Source organism: Nilaparvata lugens, chromosome X (genome assembly GCF_014356525.2).
Source record: "Nilaparvata lugens isolate BPH chromosome X, ASM1435652v1, whole genome shotgun sequence".
In the NCBI taxonomy this organism is placed as follows: Eukaryota; Metazoa; Arthropoda; class Insecta; order Hemiptera; family Delphacidae; genus Nilaparvata; species Nilaparvata lugens.
The window spans coordinates 76,014,109-76,027,061 of NC_052518.1; the positions used below are offsets into that span (position 1 = coordinate 76,014,109).

Genomic DNA, 12,953 nt, shown 5'->3' on the forward strand with positions numbered 1-12,953 from the left:
ACGTAGAATTCTGTGTTTTTCTACTTAGATTTTTTGCATATTTCAACTTTTTTCTCAAAAACTACTCACACTACAGCTTCCAGACTAGTTTTATTCAATTTTTCAGATACTTTTCCATATGAATCCAGCATAAGTTTTTCAAAAACCAGTCCCCAACAATTTAGCATTGGTGTATTTCACCAGAGGAACTGAGTTCCGGACGAAAACTTTCACTCTGTATAGCTCGCTAATGAAGCGTTTATGGATATTTATGTTTATAAGAACTTTTCCTCTTATTTTTACCTCTACTATCACGTATTAAATTATTTTGCCAAAATTATGAATCACCCTGTATAAACTTATTCACTATCATAATGAATAAATTATATTTTATTCAATTAAAAAAGGAGACCTATCATCAAATTTCCCTTTTAAACAAAATATTCAGCTGTTTCCATACTTCGCACTGACACTGTATATGGATAAAGGGGATAAGCTACAGATAAAAGAAGAATGAAAAGATAGAAAATAAAACCGTTGAATACAGTATTTTATCCATGACCACTCTCAAGCAAAGTTAGCAAAGTATAACCAGCTGGAAGCATGACGAATTGAAATCTTGAAGAATTGAAAATAGGCATATAAACATCCTTGGTGAATAAAGAATCTATAAGCAAAATTTCAAGTTAATCAACCCGCCCCCCACCATCAAGAACTCTGGATACCTCATTGCTGAACTCCATTAGATTAGTCACCATAGAACGGCCTGACAGAAATCCATGTTGCTCGTCCGCGATTACTCCCTTCACCTGCCTGTATATAACTGCATGCAAAATTCTTTCAAAAACTTTGGAAAAGCAATTTAAAATTGATATGGGCCTATAATTACTTATATCAGTTCTCTTACCTGACTTGAAGATAGGAGTAATTCTAGCGACCTTCCATTTAGAAGGGAATTGGCCAGTCCTAATCGATAAATTGAAAATGAACTGCAATGGACTAAGGAGTACCTCTGCACAACCCTTCACAATAAAAGTAGGTATCAAGTAAGGGCCCTCGGAACAGCTAGATCTAAGGCTGTTAATAGCAGACAGGATCTCGTCAGAGGAGACAGAATCAATACCAACACCTAATCCCAAGCTCCCAGACATCTCCAGCTCATTCTCATGCATATCAGGGGCGGCGTGTGTATCAACCTCATACACTGAATCAAAATATTTCTCGAACCCATCTACAACCGCAGAACCGCAGTAGGACTCCCCATTCAGCGACATCGTCGACTCCACAAACGACGTTTTTCTTTTGGAATTTACATAATTCCAAAAGTTTTTCATACTTCCATCTAAGCCTGACTGAATTGATGTCAAATAGTTTTCATAAGACTTACATATTCTAGCCTTCAAGGATGTTCGTAAACTTTTGAAAAGGTTATCATGATAAGGAGACACTCTTCTTTTTCGTGCACATCTATTCTTAATCCTCAAATCAGAAATTATATCAGGAGTAAACCAAGGAGGGTATTTATTATTTTTTCTCTTCAATACGATCCTTGGAATACACTCATCCAAATATTTGTAGAGTAGACTATAGAACTCGTCCACTGCAGAGTCGACATCAGTACAGCCAAACACAGAGTCCCAACAACAGTCTCGCAGCTTACATTCAACTCGAAGTCCCCTTGAATTTCCATACTAGAATCGAAAGCAGCATACCCTTGTTTTTCAAGGCTAACAAACTTGGTTGGAATCGAAATTTAATATGGCATGCTATGTATTCGTTCGAATTTAGCTTTTATTGCATGGGTCAAACAAGTCTTGACTTTGCCTTGAATTTCCCTTGTCAGTCAAAGCTAACAGTCTTGATTAGAATCGATCTTGAATATGGCTCGAAAGGTATTCGTTCGATTTCAGCTTTTATTGCATGAGTCAAACAAGTCTTGACTCTGCCTTGAATAACCCTTGTCAGTTAAAGCAATACCTACTATATTACTTCAGGCCCCACAACTAATTAATGACGTCATAACATGTAGATTGATTCTTCCTAGATCGTAGTAGATTCTACTAGCTTATCAATGTAACTTTTGTTACTGTATGGATTTTTATTGGATGGAATACTATCTAAATTTCAAATTAAAGACACTTGTATTTTAATAAATAGAAATTTTATTGAAATAAAAACACTATTCCACAAATGCAATAATTTATCCATATTTTCAGATTGATAGACATAGGCCTACTCAATTCAGTGATAGAGCTATTGATAAATTCATCTCAACCAAAAATACTTAATAATAGCCTGTATCAGAGTCGAAGGAGAGGTAAATCAAAGATAAACCAAATTTCCTAACTCTTTTTAGGAAAGAGGCTCCCACAAACTTGATCACAATTGATCTGTAGTACAAAGAAACTCATCAGGAGATGTTTTTCAGTTAGGTAAAACCTTCAATATTTTGATGTTATGGGCAGTTCCAACACTTTGCATTTACTTTTTAATTTATTAATTCAAAAGTTCTTTCACACACTTTATTCACACTGTTCTTCCACACTCTAATTACACTGTTATTTCACATTTTATTTACACTGTTCTTCCACACTTTAATTAAATTTTCCACTCACACTTTATTTACACTGTTCTTCTAAACTTCATGTAAACCGTTGTTTTGTAGAATTGAAGCTCTTTCTTCTTATCGCTCGTATCCATTTTCATTTCAAAGTATCATCTTTCGAAAAAGTAAAAAAACTGTTTTAAACTTTAAAACCGTACGGAAACTTTTGGAATCTTGTTATAATTCCCGCAACAATTAGGTACCGGTACACAGCAGTATCCCAATGATTTAAAACCCCAAATTCATTATTACTTTTCACAAACAAATATTAGAAGAATGATAAACAAACCATATTCATTGAAATGGAACACCGTTAAAATTGAATTTGTAATTCCAATTTTGTTGATTACCATATCAGATGTGATAACAAGCATCAGCGCCCTTATTCAATACCTACTATTACTTACTCGCTTGCTTACCGCCAGTAGATCATCGATGATCTACATGTGATGACGTCATAGTTTGTTAGAGATCAGTTGTGGGGCCTGAAGTAATAGTAGGTATTGGTTAAAGCCGATTTGAATCAATCTTGAATATAGCTTGCTACGCATTCCCTTGAATATTGTTTCTATTGTGAGTGTTGAACAATCCTCGAGTAGCCTATTTTACATTGTCTTCTTTACATTGTCTATTTCTCATTGTCACTTGGAGAAGAGATCAACCTGTAGTGTTCATCCCACACAGCACAAAAAGTTTAAAAAACGTTTAATAAATTAATAAATGTTTAAAATGTATAAGTCCGATAAACGTTATGAAAACAACGTTCAATAAACGTTAGGGAATTTTACTAAAATGAACGTTTACTCTATAAACGTTTAATAAACGTCTAGAATGTATATTGCTGATAAACGTTATGAAAACAACGTTTGATAAACTTAGAAATGTTTACTAAAATAAACGTTAGAAAGGTTGGTACAGTATGGAATTTCTACAGTACCTACCCAGTCAACACACTAAGTGAAAATGTTATAAGTGAAAATCAAACATTTTTTTCAGAAGGTGTCTCCTCCCCCCTCACCAGTGTATCTTAATCCCTAAAAATGTCTCAATTTAGGCTTTCTGACCAATATTCCTAAGTGGAATTGAATTCCAATCCCTTTCTATCTTCTTCAAAAATCGTCTCCAACTCACCGTTATCGAGATAAAGAAAATGTTTTACACAAATTAAGACTGAAATTTTTTTGAGTTTTCCAAAAAGTCTCATTTTAAGCTTTTTGTTAATCAATTCAGGTGCAGAATTGCAATTCAAATACTTTTTGTCTTCTGCGAAAATCGTCTAAAATGCACTGTTAACGATATAATTGACCTTTTGCACTAAATCCAGAGGGACTTAATAAATTTGCCAGATGTTCAAGTTTCCCAAAAAAGTCGAAAAATTGTATTTTTAATCAATAGTTCGGATGCAGAATTGAATTTCAAACACTTTTTGTCTCTTGCGAAAATTGTCTACAACGTACTGTTGATAGACCTTTTGCGCTAATTTTAATCCAAATAGGGACTTGGAAAAAATTTGATCGATTTTTAAGTTTCCCAAAAATGTTCAAAAAAGCAGTCTTTTATCACTTATTCGGCTACAGAAGTAGATTTCCAGCACTTCTTCTCAATGCAAAAATCCCGTCAGACGGGCCGTTGACGGGCTACTAACGTTTAAAATTTTAAATAATTGGTAATTGATGATGGAAAATTTTGAAAAAAATAATTAACGATTCTGTTCATGTTATAAACATTGTCCTAGAATTTCAAATGTTTTCATCCAAAATTGAGAAAGTTATATCATTTTTTCAAATTAGATTCCAGTTTGTGCTGAAAATCATGTCACACACCAAGCCTAAGAAATAATTTTCAAGTTTCAAATTCAAATAATAATAATCTAGGTACTATTTTATTGATTCCAACATTCTTTCAGTGGAAGCACAAATGTCCCCATAAAGAAATCATTAATCCATCCCAGAAATATGGACTGTTTTAATGTTAACAATAAAGATTGTCTATATCAATAACTTTGAAACTCCCGGGGTGATTCGTGCTTGTGCACTACTGCGCTTGAGCGACAGCCATTAAAGATGTCCTCGTCCTGTCTTCTTCAGTTTTCAGTAGTTGAAGGTGAAGTATTGCAGTATTGGTTTGTTGTTTGTTTATCCTTTATTTTATCGCGTCATCAAGTTGATGATGATTTTTGATTGCTGAAGGTCTTAAATTAAGGTAAGATCATTCATTTATGTCTAGGATATTTATTGATAAATTTAATAGCATGAAGTTACCTACTAAAAAAACTGTTTAGCCTAGTGATGGCAAAGCGTTCCCCAGACAAATTTGTAAAGCACATGTTGTTTTAAAAAGCACTATGGTAAATAATTATTATGTTAGGCCCTATTAAGAACCCTGATACAACATTAATTGCAATTTTTAGTGTGTATAAGTTAATTTTTCCATTTTTAAACCCAAACAGTTGATTTAACCAACTGTTAACATTGTTGGTACCTTAAACTTGTAAAACAACTATCAAGTGTGGTTTCGATTTTATGATTTAGTTAATAATTTTTAAACTAGTGATTATATGATTCAGTAATATCATAATAGATTGATTTAATTATTATGAATGTTTAAGATATAAGAAGCTATTGTAAAATGTTACAATAATAAAGCTAATAAGAGAATAGGCCTACCCACTAATAATATTAGTTATTTATAGGCATATTAGGGACTATGGTTACATTTGACCTAATTAACTTTTTGAATACAGTATTTTGATTAGATAAAACATTATTTCAATATGACTAGTAGCCTATCAAATCAACCTCTTGAGAAATACTCTAAATAAACTGTAAATAGCAGCAATCATTCTTATTGATAGGCTACAATTTAATAATTAGTTCAGTACTATGTAAGGTCCTTAATACTCCCTTGTATTGGTTTATTGTTTTAATACTATCAATTTATTAAAACCATACTAAATTATTACTTCGAAATTTCGGTGTAAATGCACGTCCAGTGCCAACATACCTGTCATCAAATTTTTGGTTGGGATTGATTATTAAGTATGCTATTTTGAGCACAAAATCACAAAAATTAAACGGCGGTCACTATTGTTTTTGAAATAAACTAAGTTCAAAGTAGCACAATTTTACATGCATTTAACCTATGAGTAGCAGCCATTTTGATTATTGAAATCATCAAATTATGATATTCCTAATCTGAGTTTTCCCAACCCTAAGCTTTTCCTAACCTAAGCTTTATTAACCTAAACTTTTCCTAACCTTAGCTACTTATGGTTGCTACTTATAGCATAGGTTAAATGCATGTAAAGTTGTGCTACTTTGAACTTAGTTTATTTTGAAAACAATAGTGACCTCCGTTTAATTTTTTGATTTTGTGCTCAAAATATCATACTAAATCGATCCCAACCAAAAATTTGATGACAAGTATGTTGGCACTGGACGTGCACTTTAGCCAAAATTTCTTTCAACTAGATAATTGCTTTCATACATGTTCCATTTGATTTCAGACGAAGGTGGGAATAGAACTGCAGATACATATTATACTAAAATCCACCATGACAGATGAATATGATGCCAAGGATTAGATTTGAAAAAAGTTCTTCTCCTTTACATTTGATGAAAGCCATTTTCAGTAAGTTGCACTCTATCTCGTTCAATGATCAAATTTTTCAACATAGCCTACATAAACAAACTTACTTGTAACCTTAACAAACAAACTTAGGCTACCTACAATAGTCTATATTCAAGAATTACTGGAGCAGTTTTAAGATTTTATGTCAAGCCCTATTAATAACCCTAATATAACAGTAATTGCAATTTTTAGTGTTTATAAATTGAATGTTTATCATTTTCAAACACTAAGGCCCGGTTGCACAAAAGCCGGTTAAATTTTAACCGTGATTAATTCCGCGAGAGCCAATCAGAGAAGCCGTTTTATCAAAAACGCATTCTCTGATTGGTTCTCATGAAGTTAATCACGGTTAAAATTCAACCGGCTTTTGTGCAACCGGGTCTAACAGTTGATTAAACTGTTACCATTGTTGGTTAACTTCAAACTTGTAAAAAACTATTAAGTTAGTGGTTTTAATTTCATGATTCAATACATTTTAAGCTAGTGATTATATGATTCAGTAATATTATAATAGATTGATTTAATATCATGGATGGTTATGATATAAAATAAGCTATTGTAAAATGTTACAATAAGAGAACTATTCATAACACCATTATAGGCCTACCTACTAATTATTAGTTATATTTATTAGGGACTATAGTTACATTTTTGTTAGGGACATGAACTAAATTTTTTTTAATATTTTGATTAGATTAAACCATATTTATTCCAATATGACCAGTATAAAATAACCCCCTTGAGAAATACTTTAAATAAATTGTAAATAAAAGCAATCATTCTCATTGATAGGCTACAATTTGATAATTAGTTCAGTACTATGTAAGGTCCTTGAAAACTCTCTTGTATTGGTTTATTGTTATATCATTCACTATCACTTATAAAATTCCTTTCAATTAGAAAATTGCTTTCATACATTTAATGTATCATTTGATTTCAGGCAAAGGTGGGAATAGAACTGCAGACGCATATACCAAAATCCACCATGACAGACGAATATGCTGCCAACTACAGTTTTAGATTTAAAACTCCTTTCTACATCTGATGGAAACCATTTTCAGTAAGTTGCACTATACTATTTCCTAATCACTAAAGCAGTTTTAAAATTTTAAAATGATAACTTTATAATTGAATAGGCTCAGATTTTTAATTTCATATGAAGCAAAAATTTATTGTAAAACAAGCTGCAAATTAGTATAGTAATTTCCAAAGAACCATATTGGAGACTTAAGTCACAATAAATCTCAATAATGTTGGATATGTTACAAGAAGTTTGACGAATGAGTGAACTGGCAGAAGTGTGAACCGCGGCTAGAGTCGGTTTAAGGTTGTGCAAAGGCTAAAAATAAAATTTATACTGGTGATATTTTTCAAAGTTTTTCGGTTTGTATATCATCAACCTATCAAAATGAAAAGGTATCCTCAGAAAAACATTTTTTCCGATCATTACTTTTTGAGATATGAGAGCCTAAAGTTTGAATTTTTCGGACAGAACATTTAAAATTCGGTTAAAGATAAATCCTTGAGATTTAGAGGATAGATTCTTCATAGTATTGTTGAACTATTAAAAAAATATTTTCTGAAAATATCCATTTTATCGAAAATACAAGGTTTTTGGGCCACTCTGTATCTATATAGAACAAGACAATTATTTATCATGCAAATATTGATTGGTTCTGAATTTATTTATCCTTTTGTGGATACAATCACAAATCATAAAAATATAATTTTGAAAGAATAGCAGGCTTTGCCCAAAACTATTTTATTCCCAAATTTTGATAATGAATAATATGTCCCAAAATGTTTTTATAATATTTTACTGCTGAAAGTTCTAGTTTAATTTTCATTGATGTTTAAAAAAATATAGGTATAAAAATCAGAAATAAAATATAAATTACTAGCAGGCCCTCTTTTTCATGTCTATATTGACTGGACTAATATGGTTGCAACTTTGAGTGAGTTAGTGTGAACGCATTACTGGGATAAAACATACCTATAGTCTTTTTTCTTTAGGGCTACTCTTGAATAATACTTGAGAATAGAAATCAAAGAAAAATAAAAATAATATTATTCTAATATTTTTATTTCTAAAAAGAAATATGCCAATTTTAAAATGGGTACTTGAATTTCTGTTTTTATTTACATACCTACAGGTATGGTTTGAAAAACAAATACGGCTATCTACTACAGTGCAGTGTAAATATTGCCTAAAACGCTAACCTTGCTAACATATAAAAATTAACATACAATAAAAATAAGTAACATCCATATTTACATAACCAAAAATGTCATATATTCGACTAAAAAGGAATAGCACATTCGCTCCTGGGTGGCACATATATGTGCGACATGACTAATCAACTCCTCCCAATAAAAAATTAGGTTTACTTCATATATACCAGTCAATTAATACAGAATACTCCACACATTCCAAATCATATCACCTGTTGAAATGAATATTTCCTTAACAGTAATTTGAATTACTCTGGAAGATCGTTAAATTCCTCAAGTTTCTCAAATTTCAGGGTTTTTTCACTCGTGACACATATATGTGCCACTCGGTCTTTATATAGAATGGGAGTGTAAACCAAGGATAGTGTATAGCAGGTTGCCTCAATCGCGTTTACATACGCGGATGAGATGGCATGAGCCTACGTGGCAAACGCCGGCTTCCCATAAGAATTACATACAAAACACCGCGTCAAATATCACTTCCTCACATAAAAACCGCTGTATTGATAAAAAATATGAATATGCTATTCAATTCGGAAAGAAACAAGCTCCACATCAATGTGTATTTTGAAAACATTAATTCATTTCGAAAAGTGTAGAAAGTCCTTGAATCTATCACTATATTCAATCGGTAAAACCTATTCATATTTGTGAAAAGGCTGGTAACTTATTTGTTTTGGACTTATTTTAAACAATAATATGACAAAATGAAGCGAACTCATTTAATTTTATGCTGGTCGTCCAATAATATTTAAAAATGATTGTTCCTTATTTGACAATTGTTTGTGAAAATTGATAGTTGTATCGTCGCCTGGAATGCTAGTTGCAAGCATTTGTATTAATGATATTTGTTTAAGACTTTATTAATTGACATATACCTAGAACCAATTTAGCGAAATCATGGAACTGTTCACCATGGTTACAAGTTATTTTTAGAACGTTGAACTGTCTGGTTACTAATAATTATTTCAGTTGTCTACTGGAAAGCGTAGTGCCAACACATTGCTCTTGTATTGTGTTTTTGTTTCTGCTCAGTGCAGTATTATTATTATTGACGATTATTAGTATATTTTATCGATTATTTTCATGGGACACAAATTTACAAAGGAAATACCATATATTATTCACGGTAGTATGATATTTTTTATTTCAATGTGTCCATGGGATACTTATGAATGCAAAAAACACTTGTGTAAAGCAAGAATAGATCTTAATTATAATTTAAATAGCTCATCAAATTATGACTTCAAATAATATAACATTAATTATTCATGAAATTATTCAACTACTTTACAGTACAGTAGTGTAATGCGTTTTATTTTTTGATAAAATAACAGCATTAAAGTCATTAAAAGTCATGATTATCTATTTTTTTATCATAATTGGGATAAATAAAAATCTTTATAATGTTTAAATGATGTTCATATATTCTTAGGGCTTATCTAGACTGTTTATTTTTGTGATAAAGCTAGGCAACCGTTGATGGGTTCGCATTGCTATGTTTCAGGAGTTGTTGATAAAATAACGTTAATATCCTGAAATTCCTAAAGAAGCTGTTAGTTCTTTCCACAGACTTCATAAGGATAAAATTTCTAAATGAGAATAGAATCTGTTTAAGAGAAAGAACTAAAACGATGCAGAAAAAACTAAAAGAAAGTACAAAAACGTATTTGAAATGGTATTATCAAATCAAATTGTGTGTTCAAACGATTTGCTTTAGACTCGCCGGTAACATTTATAGGATTTTTACTGAAAATTAGTTTGATATTGTTTCAAAGGGGATAAAATGCTGAACATTTTGATGTCAATCACTCCTATGTAAAGTTGATGGTTGATTTGCTATGAGGGCTCAAAGTTTGGCATTTTTACATTTGAATGCATGTTAAGCCGGGGCGAGAGGTCGCAGCATGACGTCACACCATAGCAGGCTGCGTTCTCCACGCGTCTTATGTGATCAAGGCAACCTACTATTATACTATTCTTGAGTGTAAACCACCTGAACCAACCCATTTTTTTTCAATTATAAGGAAATAGCAGTATCATCAAAGGCCAATGACATACATATACGCACACAAAATTCATCATTAGTAAATTATTATTATTGATCATGTTTTCAAAGTATAAAAATAAAAATCCAAGAAAATATTTGACTTACAGATAGAAAATTGAATTGTCCAATATGTTGTGAAATGAAAATAGTTCATTCAATAAACTTATTTGTGAATAGAACAATCATGTCAAAAAGGCTTTCTTTTATGAAAGTATGGAATAATCATAAATTAGTAGTCCCAATACATGTGGAGAAATTGCAAATCAGTTACTTGAATCAAAGAAGAACTCATCGTTTCGTACACTTCACCGCTTGCTCCCAATACTCTTTTCAAATTTCTTCTACATGTTTGCCTTTTTGCAACCAATGTCCAATCACTGCTACCCAAAGACGGAACCTCCTTCAAACAGTTTTTGGCGGCTGATTGAAGTTTTAGTTTTTGAAGAAATGAGGGTTTGTAACTCAAATATTTAAAATGTAAACACCCATTGTGTGGTACATAATTTTAAAGGCCTTTTTAAAACAAGAATGACGACATCAATAAAAATGTTCTATGATACTTTTATCAAAAATGGCGGCTGATTGAAGTTTTAGTTTTTATAGAAATGATTGATAAAAGTAATAAAACTTAAAACATCACTTTTTTGATGAATAACGAAACACATTGAAAAACTGATTATTTATTTAGTAATCTGTTTGGTACTTTTTACTTTCCTTGCCCTATTACCATAGGTAAGGAAAGTATTGCTTTCCGAAAAAAATTAAGGTACCCCAATTTCTAAATTTCTATACGTTTGAAGGTCCCCTGAGTCCAAAAAACTGGTTTTTGGGTATTGGTCTGTGTGTGTGTGTGTGTGTGTTGTGTGTGTGTGTGTGTGTGTGTGTGTGTATGTGCGTCTGTGTACACGATATCTCATCTCCCAATTAACGGAATGACTTGACATTTGGAACTTAAGGTCCTTTCACTATAAGGATCCGACACGAACAATTTCGATCAAATGCAATTCAAGATGGCGGCTAAAATGGCGAAAATGTTGTCAAAAACAAGGTTTTCCGTGATTTCTCGGAAACCGCTCCAACGATTTTGATCAAATTCATACCTAAAATAGTCATTGATAAGCTCTATCAACTGTCACAAGTCCCATATCTGTAAAAATTTCAGGAGCTCCGCCCCATCAATGCAGATAGAATCCCAATTATCAGGCTTCAGATACAATTGAAACAAAAAAATCAAGTGGAGTAGATTGACCATGAAAATCTCTTCAATTAATGTTCAGTAACATTTTCACCTAAAATTGAAAATAAGCTTTAAATTCGAGAAAATGTGATTATTCAATTGCAAATTATTGTTGATTCTATTAAATTATTCACTATGAAGAGATAGCAGACCTCATGTGTGTCTCCAGCGTTATTACCCTGTCACCAGCTGGCTCAAATCACTGAATAGTAGACTTGAGATGCGCGGGAACAATAGCGTCAGGTGATCAATTTTCATAACGGCAAGGAAAGTTGTGTGAGTGCGCCACACCAGATTTTTACATTTCATTTCAAAAGATGCTCCCGAAATGCTCGAGACCCTTTATTCTCTCGTTTGACAGTGTGCCAAACTGTCATAAATGTAAATGAGATGTCCTTATGAAGGTCTAAGTCAACCACTTATGAGGGGTTGAAATTCATTTATGTATGTCAAAAGGTAGAGTATTCGACCAATAACTTATCCTGAAAGTTACAATATGTATATCAGTCTCCAACTTATAAAAGTTTTTAAGCTACATAATCAGCATTCTGAGAATTGATTACCGAGAAATTTTATATTTTACTCATAATAACCTATTAAGTTATCCCACTAAACTGTACATTTCATATTTTACAGGACCAAGAGCAGAGAGACTACGCCTCATGAAGCTCAAATCGAGGACGATAGCAGTTCAAAGTAAAAATATATAATTAGTAATAAATTGAAAGTTCAATTTTTGTAATATTTAATAAAAATCATTGCATTTTTTTGAAAATAATGCTTTCTTATTTACATTTTTTGCTCATATAGATATACTCTGAAGTTAAGCTTTAAAGAAAATAAACTAATATAGATATTAATATATAATATATAATATTTAATATTTTAATAGATATTCAAAGTAATAATTGATGTGTTACTCAGATGTATATAAACTGTATTCCATTTGAGGTGTTGCAAGCATAGAGGGCTGTTGAACTAGAGCAGATTTGATTTAATTAATTCATCGAATGGCGAGTGACTCATGCACTGCTCCCTCTCAGGACAGTCTGCAAGCTGTTATTGGTTAGCAGAGGTCGATCTCGACTCAATCAATACAACTACAGAGACAGTTACAGACTGCCCTGACAGGAGAGAATGAATAAGTAATTTGCCATTCACAGGAGAATTTTAAAGAATAATTCAATTTGAATAATATTAAAAATATAAAATATATATTA

The 12,953-nt window shown here is 31.8% G+C and overlaps 1 long non-coding RNA gene across 1 annotated transcript; it reads left to right on the top strand.

The window, feature by feature from the left end:
* The first annotated feature begins 4,507 nt into the window (after positions 1-4,507).
* Positions 4,508-12,500, top strand: LOC120354448. The gene is made up of 4 exons (XR_005573034.1): positions 4,508-4,786; positions 6,090-6,214; positions 7,155-7,274; positions 12,370-12,500. It is a non-coding gene; the product is annotated as an uncharacterized LOC120354448 (long non-coding RNA).
* The last annotated feature ends 453 nt before the right edge of the window (positions 12,501-12,953 follow it).